Below are 19,422 nucleotides of genomic sequence, written 5' to 3' on the forward strand. Positions count from 1 at the left end.
TCTTCAGAAATAGAAAGTATATGTGGAACACGTTATTATTTTGTGGCGTGCACTACCATCTGCTGCTTTATTTCCCAGAATTCTTATTTGGGGAACAATTCGGTTTTGTCGAATTCGGTGATTTCTATAGGATGCAAATGTCTCATCCTTGAAAAAAGAAAAGCAAATGCCCAAGCCCACTCTTTCCTTTTAACCCATGGCACAACTGGAGAAAGATCACTGAGCACAAATGTGACTGCCCCTTTGATATTTGGGAAATGAAAATGTGATGAACGGAGAACACTTAAAAATATAGCATGAAAATAACAGACTGTGTCAAATCTTATTTTTTCTGCTTAGCGTTGAGAAAATGTGCCAGTTTGGCTATGCTGCAGAAGAGTTAGAATACTGCCTTCCTTTAGTTATCATCTCTCTTCTAATACATTTTACCTATTTTAGGAGCATGGATCAGAAACTCAGAAGGAAAACCGATGCCCTTTCCTGCAGCTAAATTAACAGGAATCACGTGGAAAACAATCTGAGCCTTGTATGAAAAGGGGAGCCATTAAAATTTGCCCTGAGCTATGGACTGCACCCAATATCTCCAGCACTGCTCTTGCTGCAGATGTGGAGGCTGGCTCTCGGGCAAACGGAGCTGTGTTGTATAGCTACAATTAAAATCAACTCCTCTGCCAAAAAATAAAAGGGAGGAGGGTAGAAAGAGAACATCAAAGACAGATTGAAATGTGTAGTTAGTAATAAGAGTGGTCTCCTCTTGAACCAAGGCCTGCAGCAATTCATGGCCCCCTTGTTAATGAGAAATTTTGACCTCTGGTTTGTAAGTTAAACTTGTAATCCCAGCTAATGAAGTAAATCAATCCCAACTTCAGTCTGTTGTTCCCATTTTTCTTTGCATACTGTGTCTGGGAGTTAGGATCCAGGTCTACAAACATTATTTGGAAAAAAAAATAATTATTTTTGAGTTGTACAGCATCTTGTATTTTGCAGATGCACTTAGGGTAATACTGTAGGCATGGATTGTAGTCTCATAAATTATTTTATTATAACTCAGGTGATAAGACTCCCCATTAGATGCTGTATTAAAATACCAAGGAATGGATAGCACTGAAAAGGAAGGCAAGATTTGTAACTCTCTCACCAATTAAAAAAGAAATGGTTCTTAACCAGATCCCTTAGCAACAATTATATATGCTTTGGATAATTTGTGGAGCTTGTGGAAAGGTCAGGGTTCAGAATACTGTGAAGTGAGAATGACAGGGTTGGAAATACTGTTGGGGAGGCTGGCAAGGGGTAAGGGGGCCATGAGGGGAACGTGACTCCTTTCTTCTATTTGAATTTGCAGGAAGGAAAAAGCAGAGCTGTTCATTAATTTATAATAAATACAGAGGGAAATTTAAGGTGTTTATTCTCGAATTAATAGTTTATTGCTGAAAAGTGTTTTCATAGATGTAGCAGAGAAAATACTGGATTTGGAGTTAAGAACAATTGGTTTATCTCCTGGCTCTGATGCTAATTAGCTGTGTGACTTTAGGTAAATCAGGCAACCTCTCTGAAATTCAGTTTTGTCATCTGTAAAACAGTGTGTTGTTGTGGGGGAAACACTTTGTAAACATTAAGGCAAGATGTAAATGTGTCGTTATTCTCATGCTGTATATATGAAGTCATGATGCAGTAGTACGAGGACCAGAATCTGAACCTTCACCCTGCTATCTGCTGCCATTGTGTGATCTCGGCAGAATTATTTAACAGCTATGGATCTTAGGTTCTAAGGTTCTTCTTCACCTATAGGTCCTATGATCCGAAATGGGATACTGAAAGACTTGAAGATCAGATCAGCATTTGGGGGTTTACGTGATAGAGAGACAGGTTTTGTTTTTCTATGAGAATGATTCAATTCAGTGCTGGTTCAGGGCTGTTACCTTCAGCCATGCACCCCTAAGAGAAGGCTTCTCACTTCTTGAATGAACACTAACATGTCCAAGTCACAAAGTTTTCATTTAGTGGAGAGAATCCTTCCTATATGGTTTCTAATGACCCAGTACATGTTGGGGCAGGTGATGGAAGGCCTACAGTGGACATAGATTAAATGGGGCCACCAGGACTCCTCTTGCCTTTAGGCTGCCCAGGAGAGGCTTTGGAAACAACCACAGCATTTCTAACTAGGATGAACAAAATTAGCAGATAATGGTCAGAGAGGTCTGGCCCTCGCCCTTCCTCTCACAGTCCTTTAGCTCCCCAGGGGATGAGCTGGTCTGATGTTGCTGTCCAAGAGCCGTTTTTTTGAGGCTTTGATCCAACTTGGTTTACAAGAAATCCAGTGGGGGTGGGGAGATTCTCCCACACTGCCCAGCCCAGCCCAGCCTGTGGAGTTCAGACTTGTCTCCCAGGGGATCGTCCCTCCCTTTACCTAAAGAGAAGATGCTCTTGGCCTTGTGATTTGCTCTGCACAGGTGCTTCCCTCCCACCTGCAGGTGGAAACAGTTCTTGTTTAGAAAGCCAGGTGAGGCTAGAATTGTTTTGCTTTTAGCTGCTTCTACTGGGAACCCTTTTCTCTCTTCCTCCTCCTGGCAGGCTTTTTCAAGAGCTTCTCCTGCCCCATCACCAGCCTCACTATGGGTGGTGCTTGTTTTAACCCTGGATGACTGTTGCTTACCATGAAGGAGGCTCAGATGTTGTGATTTATATTTGCTAGTGACTTTTCAAAAAAAAAAAAAAGAATGTATTTGTGCGTGGGGATGGTGGTGGAGGGGGCAATCTCCATATGCCCTATGCCTGCAGCTGCACAGAAATCATGCCTCTATGTGTGTGATCCCTTAGTACAGGGCAAGTCATCTAGCTAACTGGATTTACCGGCCACTCCCAGAACAGCAATCATGTTTTCGTCAACGTATAGATGAATGTACCATGTTGTATTAAGAAATCTGAAGATATCTGTTACTGATTCAAGGCTGGGTAGTTAGTTCTACTGCAAACGATAACACACCACAAATAAAGGATTCTAATAACCTACTTTATTTGCCCTAAATTTGAAAATGTATAGCCCATATTAATTTCGTCAACAAGTGGAAAAACACAGCAGCGAATCTATCCTCATGATATACCTTGTATATGGAGAATCCTGTTGAGAGGAACTTGGAAAATAATCACGGTTTATTAGCTGCACAGGCTTCTTTCCTTTGTTTCTTTTCATTTAATTCAAAGTGAAACAACTCAGCATGCAAAACTGAAATTAGCCGCACAAAAAAGGTGTAAGTGAATAAACAGGCAGCTCCATTAGAGGGGATGGGTTATTGGATCCCTCGCCATTCCTCAGATGGCGGCCTATTAAAAGTGGTAATGTCTGCCTCCAGCAGTGCCTCTGGCCAAGAATGAAGGCCAAGACAGGCATATTTCACATGCATCAGACACAAGAATTAAATAGACCAATGTTCCCTAAAAGACTGAAGTACATCTCTTTCTGACGTTCATCTCAGGCAAAAATTCATTGATCTCAGTATGTCCCTTGGCAATTATAAAATATTAAATCCAAGTCACACTTTTCTAGTTGGCTTAATTTTTTCTCTATTCACAGCTTTCTATTTGATCAATTTTAACAAGTTAGGAATGGCATCTAATAATAAAAGCTACAGAGTTTAAAAGTTTGTTCATTTGACATTCTTCCCTTTTTTATTTAGTTTTTTTTTGGGGGGGGGGTTGCCTGCCATGTTACTTTATCCGAATTATTTGAACACTGTTTTAATGGATGAAAACAGAAAAAGAACATCACTGAATTGGAATGTTCTTGGTGAAGAAAGATATTCGTTAGGACTCTCCCAATGATAAGGACAGTCTGAACTTAAGGCTTTCTTGCATACCATCTACAGAAATATGCAGACTGTTTACTGTTTGGAAGCAGTCATGACTGCCCTGTTCCCAAAAGGCATTGCTTCTTTGCTCTCTGGAATAAATGTTTTAGGGCTGGAAGTTCAAGTGCTTGCAATTGAGATTTGCAGAAGGTAGATCTTTCCTCACTTCAAATCAAGGTTGTTTTTACCCATTTGTATTGCTATTTGGACGGTACTTTATGTTTGCTAATTTGGATAATGTGTCAAACATTAGAGTACCAATACATTATGAAATAGTCCACATCACTTTGACCCATTTCACTTTGGAATAGCAGTTGGAAAATATTGTGCCATAGCAAATTAGCTCCTGGGTACAGGTGTGCTTCATGCTGGGCAATAGTCATATTCTTGAAAATACATACATTTGACGTATATGGAGGAGAAGGTAGATTGTATGGGCACATCAAATTTTGAATGCATCAAAAAGGATTTTGACTTTTAAAGGATTTTATAACATATCATTTTGCAAAGTGAACATTTACTATGTAATCTGGATTTTTCAGCAATTTGGTTTCAGTTATACTCATATTGTTAATTATATAAACTGGAAGTTTCAGTCTTTTAATTTGAAATTATTCCAGCTTATTTACCTGATATTGGACCTGTTCCTGATTCATGTTTCCATCTATGTGACAAATTTGTTAAATCCTTTAATATTCAAAAAAAAAATACATTGATAGCCAGTAGCCATTCATGGGATTGGCCTAAAGATAGCAGAAAAGAAATGCATTGAACTTTGGTTATTGACATCAAATTATTCCCAGGCTTGTGTAGAGAGGAGGGTAGATGTGTTCATCCAAGGTTGACTTTATTATTTACCTTGGAGTTGAGAACTGGGGAGGAAGGGATATTGGCAATGTGATGCCTGGGTATGCTAGTACCATTAGCCCACTCTGTCTCGATCCCTATGTCTCGTGTTCACATAATTTGTTGCTTTGTCATTTCAATCATATCTGACTCTTTGTGACCCCATTTTGGAGTTTTCCTGGCAAAGATACTAGAGTGGTTTGCCATTTCCTTCTCCAGTTCATTTTACAGATGAGGAAACTGAGGCAAAGAGGATTAAGTGACATACTTGGGGTCATACAACTGGTCTGAGACTGGATTTGAACTCATGAAGATGAATCTTCCTGATTCCAAGCCCACTTGTTATCCACTGCACTACGCAGCTGCCTTTATGTTAACATCTAGTGTCTGAACTGAAATGGTTCTAAAACTCTTGATTTTCATTTGGAAATTTTATCAGTTCTTTTGTTTATTTGGTAATATCTATTAATAAAGTATTTTTCTGTACAAAAAAAGATATGAAAAAGGAATGGAATAAGCAATTATGTAGCCCTATTTATTATGTGCTAAATATTGTGCTAAGCATGTTACAAACGTTGCTTCATTTTCTTTTCACAATAACCCTGTGGGGTAAGTGCTATTATTATTCCCATTTTAGAGTTGAGGAAACTATAGCAGACAGATGTTAAATAACTCCACCAGTGTCACAGGGTTAGTAAGTGTCTGAACTTGGACTTGAACTCAGGTCTTTCTGATTCCAGGTTCAGGGCTCTGTGCACTATGGCACCACCTAGCTGCCATGTGTTGCATTGTTGATTGGAGATAAATCTTCATAAATTAGACAGTGAGGTACGATGGTACAAAAATTTAAAAAAATTAGTTTTTGGTCAATGAAATCCCAAATTAGTGATGCTGTCCCATTTTGTCAGTCTTCCTTACGGATGGATATCATATTACCTGGGGACCATAAAAAAGACTAGATGTAGAAATTGTGCAATAATGGAGTTCTAGAAATAATCATGGGGCACATAAAAATATGTTACTAGGTGGATGGAACTTCCAGGAATAGTCTTATGGTTCTCAATTGTACTAATATACTCAAAATGTTCTTTGTGCGTATGTGTGTGGTTATTATCCTGAGCATAAAATATAACTTTTTGTGTCTTGAAATCCTTGGTTTATATTTGATTTAAACATTACCAATGATGCTCCTCAACAACAACTATTCTCATTCTACTGCTCCACTTCATTCATTTTACATTCGTTAAGCTCCTAATGCATCCAGAACACTGTACTAAGCACTGGGGAAAGACACTTTAAATAAAGCGTGCTTCTTGTCCTCGTTGCGATCTCAGTCTCATTGGATAACAGACTGATCCCTTCAGGAGATACGTTTACAGTTTCAAGACCCTTAGGTTCACTAAATGGTGCCTTGAAAGAATTACTCATCTTCAGAAGTGCCCAGCTTAGGCTCTCTTAAAAACTACGAGAAGCTGGCTTCTGTTGCACTAGGGAAACTAGACTAAATCAGACAGATGCAACCCCATCTTTGGCCTTCCATGAGGAGACTGCATTATGTACATTTCCCTACACATTTGAGTTGACAATAGCTTTTGTAGAGTTTTTCACATTCTGATCTTTCTTAAAACGTTTTTTTTTCCCTTTCCAGATGAAAATGTAGGAGAACCTGAAACCTTGAAGCAGAGAAAAGTCTCTTGTTATGAGGTCTTGTGACTCTAATACAAGAGCAGGTGTTCTAGAGGAGCAGTTTAGTGGGTGACTTAGTGTCTGCGATGGCAGAATGGGCCTTTGGGACATGAGTAGGCGGGTGGCAAAGGAAAAAAGGAGGAAGAATTTTGAGTTTGGCCATTTTTTTCTCCCAACAGTCATTGCCCCGCCTCCTAATAAAACTCTTCTTTAGAACAAATAAGATTAAGGTAGCAAAGTAAGGCAAGATATTGACCATATCTGAAGATCCATATGATACCTTATTCTAGTGCTCTAGGGCAGTGGTGTCAAATTTAAATAGAAATGGGTTGGTGTGAATCTCACTAGCCTGTAACTTTCTGTTACACATTGACTTAGAAAACACTTTCTGTTTTGTTGTGTTTTAATTTATTTTGTTAAATATTTCCCAATTACGTTTTAATCTGGTTCCACCTATGCTGGGGCCACATATTTGGCACCTTGGCTGTAGCCGTCTACCTCTCTCCTGAGAAGAAGGACACATGACTAATGAAAACATCAGCCTTCTAGAAATTTATTTTGAACATCCCAAATCCCTTTCCTGCCTTTCATTGTTGTTCTTTACTGGGTATCCTAAACTCTCACCTGAACTGTCTTTCCTGTCAGCCAGAGAAGTTCACGAATTAATAAATCTATTTTTATCGTTAAAAGTTTTCTTATGTCCAGACGTATTTGTATTTCAAATGAAGTTTGGAGAGGAATTCCTTGAAACAAAATAATCATAGAATTTAGATTTAGAGCTAGAAAGAACATTGAGTCCAACCCCTTCACTTTACAAGTGAGGCATAGAGAAGTTTAAGTGACTTGCCTGGGGTCATAGAGTTAGTAAGTGAGGTAGGATTTGAATCCTGACTTTCCTTATAGAGGTCAACAGTCTATCTATGACTTCAAGTTACTTCACTAAATCTGTCTTTGGTGGACTTACATTTTGAAGATCTCCCTTCTGGTACCTTCTAAATCTCACCCTGTAGGCACCTTCTTAGCTTGTCTGCATAAAGTCAGCTTGACCAGGCTGGTGAATTCTTAAGTTCTCATCGAGGAAACTCCTTTTGACTCCCTTGCTGTGTTGGAGATAATTTGACAACTGGACAGGTGGCTAGATTTCTTCCTTGGGGCACATGTAGGCTCTGCCCTCTGGGTAAACACTGCTGTGCTTGGCCCTGAAAGCACAGGTATCGTATTTCCTTCTTTGAGGAGGTTACCTTGTGTATGAACGCCTGAGGAGGGACAAGAAGTAATGTTTTCCTCTATCCTTTTTCTGCAGTTTTGTTTCTCAGTGGTTCCAGTACAAAAGCAGTTCAGACAAACTTCCCTGCCTGGAAAGCTTCTCTTTGTGTCTTTCATCATTAGCCTCTCCAATGCTTACCATCACTTGGGACCTAAAGGAGAAACTGTGGAGTAAGTCAAGGCAAGTAGGTCAGTCAGTCAGTCAGTCAACAAACATATGCTGAGCACTGGGGATATAAAGAAGGATAACAGAGAGTCCCTGGCCTCAAAGAGCTCGATCTAAGTGGGGAGACAAATATGCAAACTGCTGTGTACAAATAAACAATATAAAAGATAAATCTGAAATAATCAACAGAGAGAAGACATAGAATTAATGGGGATCAGGAAATGCTTCCTGTAGAAAAATTTTAGCTGGGATTTGAAGGAAGCCAGGAGGCAGAAATGAGGAGGGGGCACATTCCAGTTACAGGGGGCAGCCAGTAAAAATGCACAGTCAAGACAGCAAGCATTTATGAAGCACCTACTGTGTGACAGGCTAAATGTGCTGTGCTAAATGCTGAGGAGACAGAGAAAGGTAAAAAAAGCCCCTGTCCTCAATGACCTCACAATCAAATTTGGGGGTAGAGGGGATAACATGGGAACAACCACAAACAAAATGTGTACAAAATAGACTGGAGATCATCTGAGAGAGTATAGTGGAAAGACCTCTAGATTCAGAGTTAGAAGACTTGTTTTCGAATTGAAGACGGACTCCATTCTGGTTGTGCAACCTTGGACAAATCCTTCACTTCTCTGTCTCAGTTTCCTCCCCTGGAAAATAGGAAATGGCACTTACACTACCTCGCCCACAGATCACTCTGAGGACAGTGCTTTGAAAACTGCTATAGAAATGGGAGCTTTGTGGATGTAGCAAAAGGGCAAACATGCCCTCCTAAGGGTTGCTTTGCTCTGTCAGAGCCAAGCTATGTACCCCACCAGCACCCAGCGCATCAGTGTTTATTGAAGTGTTACTCCTTAAAGAATCTTTTATTGAACTTTATCCCCTCTGGGATCAAGCAAAATGGAGTATCTTTCTCTGACCTAATGGAGCAACCACCTATATTTATTAATAAAACAATTTCTGTTTTCTTCTGAATGCTTTACGAAGGCCAATGTTCTTTCGTCCCACTGTTCCAAACCAAGTTTCCTATCTCCTCCTCCAAATTGCTTTTCTTTTCTCCCAAATCTGGTTGCCTCGATCAGCCTCAGTGCACAATGAATATTTTGGAATTGCGGAAATCACCCCTCATTTTGCCCTCCTCCAATTATGCTATCCAGCCTCCCATTTATACCAAGACCTCCTCCAGTTTGCTATCTGTGCAGCTGGGAGCATGCCTGCAAGATGAATGTGGCCATGGTGGATTTCTGGGAACCTGGAGAATTTTTTTTCCAAGATGCATATTATAGGTAGCTGAAATTGTTTACATATTTCCCCCAGAGTTGGCATATTCCCAGCCCATGTTAACATGATGTTCTTTCCTGAACTTAACACGCTTTTAAAAATTTCCAAGTATTTCACTAGAAAATTCAGTGGTATTGTTCTTAAAAGGGTCCTGTTAAGAGAACACTTTATTGAACTTTATTTTTCTTTGTTAACTACACACTAATTTTAAAGGTCAGTGTGGTTAGTTACCATAGCAGTGACCTAAAAATAACCTTTCTACTGTACCTGTATATTTTTGCTCTGTAGTGTTAGCATTCAGAAATGTTCTTTCCCTTAGAGTTTCAGCAGCTAAATAAGTTGCAGCCCCTTCAGCTATACTCATAAAAATTTGCTTCCAGACAACATGGTCTGTTTATTGTGTAATAATCGAAATGGCACTAAATTGCAATGATTGCCGAACACTTAGGAATTGCATTAACCACTTAAGTGCTAAACAGTTTTCTCTTTTCTTTCTCCCTGAGAAGGATTATATTGATTTTTTTCTTCATTAGGGCTGCTTGCTTAGCCTGGGAGGGGAACGGAATATTTGAGTCACCTTCTTCATCCAGTGACATACTGATATGTCACATACATATCAGTAAGTGACCTTGGCTTAGGATTTTACCAGGGTTTTTTCTTCTCTTTTTTATAACAGATGTGAGACAAAATAGCTTATGGTGCTAAGCCTTGAATTTGCTCAGAAAATGAAAAACAAAAATAAGGCCCTTGCGGCTAAGTTGCTTTCGAAAATTGCCAATAGAAAGAAATGTTCATGCTTTTCTACATGAGCAGAGAAATGTCCTGTCCTGTGACACTCCCTGGCAAAGTCACTCCATCTCTATGGAATATGCCTTGCCTGGCCTCTGAGGTATGGAGGGACACAGTTGCTGGAAGTTGGGGGAGTGGGGGTGGGCTCCAAAATGGACATCCATCTCTGCCTTTGAGTCTTAGCTCAGATCTCTTTCTCCTTCTCTAGCTGTTGAATATTTTGGTATTTCCAATGACTTGCCTTGCTCTGTAACTTGGTTTTGAAAGAGAAAGGATTGATGACTCTTGGAAACCAAACAGAACTTTAAAGAGCTAAGACAAGAGTGAGCCAGGCTTTGTTAGAGATGGAATCTTAAGGAAGAAACCAAACGAACGTGCTATTCTCTGTAACAACGGTCCGGGGGCACGAGCCCCGCTCCCCCTGCGTTTGGGCTGGCACTCCAAAGCCAGCCCACGGTTTAAAATAGCTTTTGGAAAGCCTGCTCCTCCCCGAGAGCCGCTGAACAGGGAGCCTGATGCTGGTAAGGAAGAGTTAACCAGAAATTGAGCGGGGCTGCTGGGGGGCAGCAGTGCTGCAGAACATAGCAGCGTTCGTGCAAAGGCAAGTCATTTCCCGAAACACTGCAGACACATGGCCTCGGGCTGTCTAAAACCTTTGGAGACCAAAATGGCTCGCAGGAGTTAGAAGTAATAAGGTGTTTTTCCTTCTTTCTCCTTCACTGAAATTCTGTAAGGTTGCTATGCATTACCCGGGAACAATGGCACTGTTTTTTGTGTTTTATATGGGTATTAAGATCCATTACAATTTGACATTTTTAAGATTGGTTATCCTGTAGTTTGGTGTTAAATTGAAGTTGTTTGTTTTGAATTTAATTCTTTCATTTTTCAAAGGGGAAAAAAGGCAGCACTGCTGTGCTGATAGCTTACTGAAGTATGCCTGTACTTGCCGTTTGATTCAAATCTGTTCGCTATCACCAGACCTAGACAGAATTATCTGTAAGAGAACTCTGACATATTTTTCCATTATAAAGTCTGTAAGAACCCTTCTGGATGGTTTCTTAAAAATCAGAACGTAGGAGGTAGACACTGTGGCATCTTCCAACACGGACAGGATCTATGATTGTTTGTAACAGAGTGTTATAGATCCAATCTGTGTTATGCCAAATGCAGCCTGCATATGATTATTACATCTCTCTCTCTCTCTCTCTCTCTCTCTCTCTCTCTCTCTCTCTCTCTCTCTCTCTCTGTCTCTCTCTCTGTCTCTCTCTCTGTCTCTCTCTCTGTCTCTCTCTCTCCAGCTGCTAAATAAACTCAACATCCAATAAATGACCGGCAGTGGTATTAGGCCAGCAGCAATGGAAAGGACATCTGTTAACTCTTTGTCAAATGCCCTGTCCTTACTCCTTTATTTCAAATACTTCTGTTGTTAATTACTACTTGAAGTATATGACATATACAGTCCCTCAGACAGAGCAATGGAGACCTGCTTAGGAGGAGAAATCTGGCTTCAAGTAATTCCCTTCCTCCTACCTCCTTTAAAAAAAATCCAAAGCAAATCATTTTAAAATAAACACTCATGTAAATTGTGGCACCAAAATAGGCTGTTGGAATATGCTTTGATTAAATCCCAAGATTATAGGGCACTGTGCAACAGTGCTGTATCTAATAGCATCATTCTGCAGTCCTTCATGGAAAAAAAAATCACTTGAAATTCATGTTAAACCATAGAAAAGTTTCCACCAAGAATACAAGAATGGTCAAAGTTGCCTTTCAGTATTTTTTCAATATTTGTGACATAACAATCTTGAAACATTTTTTTGACTACCACAGTAAGCACAGAACACACACACACATACACAGAGAGATGTATAGATGTATATATGCCTATACATGTGTGTATGTACATACACACATATAAGTTGCAAAGCTGCATTTTACAAGTAATTTGGAACCTGAAAGTGTTGTTCTGATAAATAAGAATGACAACCTGAAGAACTTTCTTTAACACACACACACACACACACACACACACACACACACACCAAGACAGTAAAAATGAAATTCTGCCTTGCTGAATGACATTACAAGGACAGTGGGAATGGTAGAGATGTATTAGTAAGCATTGTATCTTCTGTAGCATTCTTTTGTCAGCAGGGCTGTGGAACACTTGGGCAGAGTTTTCCTTGGATCCTTCTGGTCTTATTTCTTTCCATAGTGGCAAAGAAATCATATAAATGTTTTGTTTGTGGGCTAGACTAGTTCATTCGTACAACACTGAGGTGGAGTGTCTCTTTTCCTTCTTGCTAAAACCATGGTTTCAACCAAATGTCCTTTCAGTGTGGCTTCCTGTTGAAATTAATGATTCCAACCTGACCTTTTGCTGATGGCCCAGTGGATTCACTAGGAATTAGGATGATCTTTCAAGTCTAAAACCAAGAGCCATGGAGCTTCCTAGTCACTGACAGGACATAGGTTATTACCTATACCCAAAATGACCTATATCTCTCCCTTACCAAACTTTATGTTATCTTCTGATTGGAGCAGAGAAGGGGTTATAAGTCGGGGCTATAAACCTACTGAGACTTTGGGGGAGACACTTTAGGGACTATGAATTCTCAATGGAGAATTTCTTTCCTCTTCATCTATTCCTACCCTGTGGCTGATTGCTTACATTCTTATGTTATTCATAACTATTTCTGGGGTTCCATTTATAACACCGTTCTACTTTCTGGCCCTAGAGTAAAACAGGTATGCCTTTGCTATCTTTCTTGACTTTTCAAGTTGAGTGATTTTATACCCTTGCTTTGAGGAAGCATAGTGTATTGGACAGAGAACTGGCCTTAGAATCAGGAAGACCTGGGTTCAAGTTCTGCCTCAGATAAATCCTAGTGGTGTGAACCTAGGTAAGCCATTCTACTTCTGAATACCTCAGGAATTTTCGGATTATAAATTGAGTTGCCAATCTGCACTGAGAGAGGGTTGATGAAATCACAGGTCCAAATTAAAAATATATATATATCATCTCCCTGCCCGCCTCTGAGGAGTGGGGAACCTTCTTTTAGAGGCATCACCTATCTCCCCCACAGCTGCTCATACTTGTCTAATAAGATCACTCCTTAGCCAGTCTTGTCTGGAGGAACATGGGCTTTGCAGTGGTGCTAGTGACTGAACACTGAGCTAAGCAAGGTAAGCCTGGGAAATCTCAGTGACTTGGGAAAGGAGACCTGGGAAATCGGACCAAAGCTTGCCTGGGAAGGATCATTCCTAGGTATGTGGGGGAGAAATAAACAAGAGGTCATTGTGACATATCCATTCACGTTTTCACTACTTTTCTTTTTTCTGGGAAAACCTCACCCACACAGTGCACCTTAAATAGCTCCAGCAAGATGCTTTGAGAGACTAAAATGCACCCCAAGAGCAAACCCCTTTAAGACATAAGAGGCTTCCAACTGCAGTGGTTACCCAGCACTATGCCTATGAACCCTGTTGAACATTTTCATCAGTAGTCACAAAACAGCAAATGTTTCTACTATGAAGTTGTGGGTTGGACTTTCTTTAGACCGGTTAGTCTTTTGTTTGTGCCTCGAGATAGCATTGAATAACATATTTAAGCTATTCATGTATGAGAAATCAAAATTATATCTTGTGAATTGATTTCCTCACACACTGGGAGAACATAAATCTCCCTTTTGCTCAGGAATCAAGTACAAAGCATATGGTAAAGATGGTTTTTAAACTGGCTTTATTCTGGGTACCTAAACAGCAGAACAGCCACTCTGTCCAAAGAGGGCATTATTGCCTGTGGAGCTGCTGTATGGTAAGACATTAGTTTCCAGGCTGTAGCCTACTTCTGTATTAACTTATTCATTTGTGTCTTTACCAAGCATCCGAGGAAGGTTTGCGAGATAATGGGTCACCAGTAAAATATATGAAAGGGTTACAATTCAATGTTCTGTCTGGAACCCTGAAGGGGGAGGATAGAAATCTGCCTAAATCTGTTCTTCTCTGAAATTTTTTTTCCCATCCATGATAATCAAATCTTTCAAATAATATTATTTGTGTAAATTAAGGGAATTACATGCAGGTAGAATTCAGAGGATGTTTTAAATGGCCACAATATTAATTACATTCTACCCTGATTTTCCCATCATCTGTTACTTCTACTACCTTCCCTTTTTTAATTATTTTCTATTTATAGACTGTCTGTACATATTTGTTTGTTTGTTGTTTTCCTTATTAGACTGCGAGATCACTGAGGGCAGGCACTATCTTATGCCTTTTTCCGTATCCCTGGCATTCATCCCTGGCACATAGTAGGTGCTTCATAGATTCTTATTGACTGATTGAGTTTCAGTCCGTAAGGTTTAACACTGAAGTAAATGGGAGTAATTCCACAAATCACACATGAATATCTGACTTGTTTCCATACAGTTATGCCATACATATGTACCTCACAAGTTGTTATGAGGATCAAATGAGATAACATATATAAAACATTTTGCAAATGTAAAAACCTTAAAAAGTCATGTAAATGCTAGCTGTTTTTATTTTAGAATGCCTGTATATTCAACCCTTTTCCATCCATACTACAAGAGAAAAAATCCTCATCACTGGTAGAATGTACTTGGACTCACAGTTTTTTGATAAGTCATCCAACACTACAAAAGTTGATGTCACAGGATAGAAAGGGTACTCTACAATACAAAATGATGAGGGATAGTAGATTAACTGTGTAGCTGTCTACACAAGTAGCTTCTATGCCAGTAATCAAAAAGCTATTTGAATGCTCTGGGGATTTGAAGCCAGGAAATCTTAGGACTAAGCCTGGGGACTATTAGAAGGTACTGTATAATAAGGTCCTAGGCTCATGAAGTCGTATAAACAAGCATCTATCCCTAGTTTCTCATAGTTGCTGTACATGCTATGTAGGATTCCCTTTTCCCTCCTGTTCTGAGGATCAGGCCCTGAAGCCAGAAAAGACAGAGGGAGAAGGCTTCAGTGCTAAAGCTCAGTGTAATTCACCCCTTTAATTCACATGTGGACTTACTTAGGGAAATACCTTAACAAAAAGCCAAATAGAGAAATTAAAACAAAATTCAACAGTATGTGAATGGAAAAGTTATTGGATGATTGGTCCCAGTCTTTTCCTCCAGTCCATTCATGTTGCATTCACTTCCTGAAGCGAATCCAGCCTCTTTCAGGCAGCTTTTCTAAATTGTTCTGCTGTTCTCTGCTCTCTCTCTCTCTCTCCTCTCCCTTCCTTTTTCTTTCTCTCTCCCCCCTCCTCTCTTTCTCTCATTCTCTCTCTCCCTCTCTTTCCCTCTCTCTTCTCCTTTCCCCCCTTATCTCTCTGTCTCTCTCTTCCTCCCATATATTACATACACATGGCCAGAATAATCTTAATAAAGCACAGCTCTGAGCCAGGTACATGTTCACTCAAAAACCTTCAGTGACTCCACTTGGCCTAGAAATCCAGACTACACAACTTGACTCCATTGATTCAATCAGCATTTGCTAAACACCTTCTACTTATAGCGTCTTGGCCAAGTGGCTTGTGACACTAAGATGAACGGGACATAGCCTTTCTCCGCAAGGAGCCTATAATCTGGCAAAGAGATGATGTATGCACAGACATATATTTATATAGAACAGGAATATAACTTATTAATAGTATAGAATATATTATTATATTTCACCATGTCTTGAGGAGCCCTAGTCATTCATTCCTGTCTCAGTTTACTTTCCAGCTTGCTCCATCTCCTCCCCAACCTTGCTCCCATATGGATATTGCCCTTTTCCATCAGATTTGAGCATTGTCTTCATAGAAGTGATCAATAATTGAAGGTCGTAGGAACAGATGCCAAGAGAAAACATACAGACAGAGAAGGGCTGAAGACAGAGCCTTGCGAGATGCAGTTGGGAAGTAGAAAGAGGAAGATGAACCATAGAAGGAAATGAAGAAGGAGTAAGAAAACCAAGAGAGAAGAGTGTTTCAGAAGCCAAGGGAGGAGAGAGGATTACAAAGAAAGTGGTAGCATCAGATGCTACAGAAACATCAAGGAGGGTGATACCGGAAAATGAGTCAATGGATTAGGTAATTAAGTCATTGATATATTTGAAAAGAGCATGGTCATAGACTGGTGGGAATGGAGGAAAGTTTACAAGGGGTTGAGGAGGGAATGGATTGTGAATTGGAGAGAACAAATGTAGAGCATACTTTCTAGTTTTATGAGAAGGGACAGAAAGAGACAAGAGGATGACTTAAGGGGATGGTAGGGTCAAGGAAGGAACTTTTTAAGATGGGGTATGGGGTGGGGGTGGGAAATGAGCTTTTCTCAGAAGGAAAGTTGAATGGAAGAGGATCCCAGAAGAGATGAGAAGGGGTCATTTCTTGCTCTAAGAGAGGTTAGATGAAGCCATAGAGAGATTTTGAGACATAAAGGAGAAGAGGTGAAGGAACTCAAGTCAGATTTGCCTTTCTACCTTTTTCTCTCAGTCTTCTCCCCACCATGGTTTCTCCTCTAGCCAAACTGATCTATTCAATGCTCTCCCACCAAGAATTGTACTTTCCAGCTTTAGTGGCGTTGCTCTTTTTGTTACTGTTGCCCAGAATTCACTGCTACTTTTACTTACTTAGCTAAATAAATCCTATCTGATTTTCAAGTCCATCTTAAATCCCAGCCTGTCTCAGAAGTTTTCCTGAATAAGCCTAACCCATAGTTAAATTGCCCCTTTCTGGGCTCAGGTGTCAGGCATTTGACCTTAATTGTCTGATATTACCTATCTTGTCAGATATATGTGTCAGCTTCATCCCCACGAACCAGTCCTTGCTCTGCTGCCATGTCTAATGTATCTCTATTGCTTTCTTATTGCTTACCACAAGGCCTTGCACGTAGCAGGAATTCCACAAGTATTTGTTGGTTGGTTGAAAGTAGGTGATAAAAAATATTTGGGGGTTGGTTGATTGATGACTTAAAGTATTGTTTTGAATAGGAGCAAAATAGGAGAGAAGTCTCTAATGTGAACAAAATCAATAGGTCCCTTCACTGTTCCTGGAAGCAAAACTGGGAGGATATATAGGTCTCCTTCATGAAATTTTTTTTTTAAGATCATCTTCTCCGATGGAGAGATTAGAGACAGGGATTGGACTTTATCTGAGAAGAAAACATAGAGAATTCTTTCTGAAAGGCTGTTAGTGCTGGGGTGTTCATTAGCCCTCCTGAAAAAGCCTTTGTCCCTGGACATCTGCTTCTCATTAGGTTAGAAGATACAGGGGATAGTCTGAGTTTTAGCTTTCTTGCTGGTATGCTGTTTCTCTTAGGTATCTTGCTGTACCATTTCTTGTTCTTTGGAAATTGGGACTTGATCCAGTAAAAAATCCATTCATTTCCATTTGCTCTGTAAAATGGTGAAGTGCGTATTTGGAGGAGAATGTTAGTGAGAAGGATTTGTTTGTTTTTTAAGAGGTGGAGAAATCGTTTGTGTATCTTAATACTTCACTTTCCCTTAAGAATTCAGAAAGTCTTTTATTTGGATAAAGAGTTCAACTTGTTCCCAATTCATGGCAAAGAAGATTTGGAAGTAGGTGAGGAGCACAAAAACACAGAATTTGAGAGTTTTAAGGCACTGTGGAGCACCTAATCTACCCTGTATGTGAAAGGATAGAATAGGTACACACACGCACACGCACACACGCACGCATGCACATACATACATACACACATGCACATGCACTCACACACACATATGCACGCACTCACATACATACACACATGCATGTGCGCGCACACACACGCACGCACACACACACACACACCAGTAACTTAGATATTTAGATTTAACACCCCAGAAACAAACCAAGCCGTCCACCTGCACATTCTCCTAAGTAAAAGAACGCCTGGAAAGGCAGAGGTATTATAGTCTCAGAATCGCCACTTAGCCTGGGCCCAGACAGCCAGCTGCACTTCAGTAACATGACGTATTCCCTGGAAGTATTGAAAGTACTATAAGGTATTTAAATATAGAACACACAAATCTCGGTTTCTTGAGATTTTTGCTAGTCAACAGAATTTTAAATTACTGTCATAATGAAGACTTCTCATGCCTGAGTACTAAACTTTCCTTATTCTTTTCTTTCAGAAGTCAGATTATACAATATTATGCCATAGAAGTAAACTGCAAGTGCTAAAAATTTTCCTAAACAGGCTTGTTCTAGGAATCTAGTGATTCTACCCAATCAGTCAATCTCAAGAGTCAGAGGGCTTCACACGCCATCTACTCCAACCCATAGCTGAACAGGAAGTCCTTCTACAAGACGTTGGAAAAGTAGTCATCCAGGCTTTGCTTGAATATCTCTAGTAAAAAGGATCCTATTTCCTCCTAGGCAGTCCATTCCATTTTGGACAGTTCTGTTAGCAACACTTGCATGAAAGGTCTCATTTGGATGAAGGAATTGAATCTTGGTGCTAGCTGTTCGGTGTATGTATTATTTAATTTGCAAAGGAACAAATTTATGCTTAAAGTTTTTAAAAAAAAAAAAACAAAACACAAACAAACCCTTGTTAAAAGAATTATGGACTGGATTGGACTAGAGGGCTACTGGGGTCCTGTCCAACTCTTGAGATTTACTGATTCTGTAGTACCCATTTTGTAGATATGAAAACTGAAAGCTGAAATGTCTTGTCAACAGTGACTAACTTTCCCCAAAGTTCAGGAGCTTATTGGCTTGTTAATTAAACATTGCTTAGACACTGTCTTTTCAACATTAGCAGTTCTACCAAATGGTTCAGAAAATAAATGTCACCTTCTACATGAGGCCTTTCCTAATCTCCCTAGTTACAATTGCCTCCCCCACCAAATCACCTTGTATTTTGTATTGTACCTGTTTTGTTCCTACTTTGTATATACTTATGTACATACATATTTTCTCTCCAATAGAATATAAGGTCCTTATAGGTAGGAATTGTTTCAGTTTTGTCTTTGAATCATCAATGCCACAAACAGTGCCTGGTACATCATAGGTGCTCACTGACCAATGAATTGATTCAACCAAACAGTTAATAATAACTACTAACCCAACTATTTAAATTAAGCTATTTGGTGATTTGTGTTTTAATGCTAGTTTGTTTGACATGGCCTTCAACTTTCTGTGAGTGCATCTCTTCCTTATATGCAACCGTCTTTGGGATAATATCTTCTTCTGAGTAATCTAATTCTACAAAGCCTTCCTGGACCACTCCAGACCATGGAAACCCCTCACTCCTCTGAACTCCTTTGCACTTATTGGTTGCATTATTCATTTGATGCTTAGCACACCCGGTCTGGCAACCCTAGATCTTTCTAGGTGCCTACATCTTATCTCCCCATCTCTGTTGTAAGTTTCATGGGATTCCCTCAACATATATTCCTTCGAGATTCCACACGTAGAAGGTGCTCAACACATCTTGGCCAAATCATTAGTTGACTCATATTTCTTTGGAAGAGAAGATTAGATAATCATTTCTAGCGTACCTGTATCTGTTTTTCTTTTTTGATTCCATGATTGAGAAA

At 39.8% G+C, this 19,422-nt stretch overlaps 1 long non-coding RNA gene across 1 annotated transcript; it reads right to left on the bottom strand.

Annotated features, from left to right (window-relative positions):
* Positions 1 to 2,990: 2,990 nt before the first annotated feature.
* LOC140526785 (uncharacterized) lies at positions 2,991 to 7,979 on the bottom strand. The gene is made up of 2 exons (XR_011974521.1): positions 7,342 to 7,979; positions 2,991 to 5,627 (listed from the first exon to the last, which is right to left on the bottom strand). It is a non-coding gene; the product is annotated as an uncharacterized lncRNA (long non-coding RNA).
* Between the last annotated feature and the right edge of the window lie 11,443 nt (positions 7,980 to 19,422).

This window comes from Notamacropus eugenii, chromosome 1 (genome assembly GCF_028372415.1).
Source record: "Notamacropus eugenii isolate mMacEug1 chromosome 1, mMacEug1.pri_v2, whole genome shotgun sequence".
Taxonomy (NCBI): domain Eukaryota; kingdom Metazoa; phylum Chordata; class Mammalia; order Diprotodontia; family Macropodidae; genus Notamacropus; species Notamacropus eugenii.